Source organism: Pinus tabuliformis, chromosome 7, assembly GCF_031772625.1.
Source record: "Pinus tabuliformis cultivar Carrire ecotype Pingquan chromosome 7, CPIR1, whole genome shotgun sequence".
In the NCBI taxonomy this organism is placed as follows: domain Eukaryota; kingdom Viridiplantae; phylum Streptophyta; class Pinopsida; order Pinales; family Pinaceae; genus Pinus; species Pinus tabuliformis.
This window is the reverse complement of record NC_142293.1, coordinates 216,922,958-216,924,877: the sequence shown is the minus strand read 5'-3', so window position 1 is coordinate 216,924,877 and position 1,920 is coordinate 216,922,958. Positions and strand designations below refer to the sequence as shown.

The window sequence follows — 1,920 nt, the reverse complement described above, 5'->3', positions numbered from 1 at the left end:
AAGCTATGGTGGCAACTTCTGTAATAAACGGGGTTGATGATGTCACCTAATGAGCTTTCTTCAAGAATGCTGTTTATACAAGAAGCACAGTGAATCAAAATGAAGTGACCCTAAAATCATTGATACACCAAGAAAACCCTACCTTAACATCTCCCTTTACAGGTTTAGCTGGATTCATTCCTCAAGTTTAATTCACTTGCACTTTATGTCAACAGGGGTGGTGGCGCAGTTGGCTAGCGCGTAGGTCTCATAGCTCAACTGAGAAATCCTGAGGTCGAGAGTTCGAGCCTCTCTCACCCCAACGATAATTTTACCTGCTAGATTCTTTATTGTCACTCGAAAAAATGCCAAACAGTTTGCATATCCTATTATGAATATGCTACCTACGCAGCTTACTGCGTTCCAAGGAATCGAACCTGCACAGGAAAGCCCATTTAAAACCGTATTCATAAACACAACACTAAATAATTGAGACGTCGACAGCAGGGTTTGAACCTGCGCGGGCGAAGCCCAACAGATTTCAAGTCTGTCTCCTTAACCACTCGGACATATCGACTTTCATGTTATTGGTTCCTTTGAATCGAATGATAATCATTGCTAGAGTTAATTCAAATCTATTTCCTTCTTTGTCAACATAATAATATATGACATGCCCTTATTTACCTTATTATTTCAGTTTTATGGTTTTGAATTATTTATTATTCTTGTTTTATTCATATTATTTTTTTCCTTTAATAAAAAATTATTATAAGATATCATTTATATTTATATAAATTAACATAGAAGAACAACAAAATCCAACTTCCCATCAATTAATTGATGTTGTAATTTTTAAATAAGGTTGTTTTCTAAAATAAAGAACCATTGCATTAGTATCATTAGCATGGTATTGATGGTATTTTTTATATTTGATTAATAATTCCATGGTTAAGTGGTATTCGGATGGGATTATCCTAGACGTAATTATAAGGTAAGTATGTACTTAATTTAGGGTTTTTCTAATTAAATTTTTTATATTTGAAATAGTAAATTATTTAGGGTTTTTCTAATTAAATTTTTTATATTTGAAATAGTAAATTATTTCTTTATATGGAGTGCTCAGGAGAGGGATCATGAGTGAGCAAAGCTATCATGTTCTCACTTCAATCAATAAATAAGTAGAGTGTGTTACTTTTCTCAGTTATGCATGATTAATGTGTGGTTGATCATGGTGTGCCAGAGAACTTGTTGTTGCAGAGGTAGAGATGACAGAGGAGGAGGGGGTTGCGGTACCACAGTGGTTCGTGAGCTCAAATGTGGGACACAAAATCAAATTGTGCTTTTGACGAGCAAACCATGTACGAAATCAAAGAATAGTTGAAGGATGTGGAAGAGGATGTTGTGGTGGAACGGGCATACATGCCATACTCTGAGGTAACAACATCCCTAGCATCTTGCATTCCTAACATGTAATGCATGTAAAAAACTAATCCAATACCTACACACAATGTAACTCTATTACATAATGAAGACACTCTTAAGCAAAGTCTTATTGCACAGAAACGATGCTAAGAATGAGATTCATCAGCTATGCATGATCAATGTGTGGTTGATCATGGTGTGCCAAACAACTTGTTGTTGCAGAGGTAGAGATCACAAAGGAGGAGGGGGTTGCGGTACCACTAGTGGTTCACAAGCTCAAATGTGGGCCGCAAAATCAACATGTGCTTTTGACGAGAAAACCATGGACGAAATCAAAGAATAGTTGAAGGATGTGGAAGAGGATGTTGTGGTGGAATGGGCATACATGCCATACTCTGAGGTAACAACATCCCTGCCAGCTTGCATTCCTAAAAGGTAATGCACGTAAAAAACTAATCCAATACCTACACACAATGTAACTCTACTACAGAATGAAGACACTCTTAAGCCGAGTCTTAT

General features: G+C 36.5%; 2 non-coding genes across 2 annotated transcripts; one reads left to right on the top strand and one right to left on the bottom strand.

Annotated features, from left to right (window-relative positions):
• Positions 1 to 214: 214 nt before the first annotated feature.
• TRNAM-CAU (transfer RNA methionine (anticodon CAU)) lies at positions 215 to 301 on the top strand. The gene is given in 2 exon segments: positions 215 to 252; positions 266 to 301. It is a non-coding gene; the product is annotated as a tRNA-Met (tRNA).
• A 173-nt stretch (positions 302 to 474) lies between these two features.
• On the bottom strand, positions 475 to 556 carry TRNAS-UGA (transfer RNA serine (anticodon UGA)). The gene has a single exon. It is a non-coding gene; the product is annotated as a tRNA-Ser (tRNA).
• Between the last annotated feature and the right edge of the window lie 1,364 nt (positions 557 to 1,920).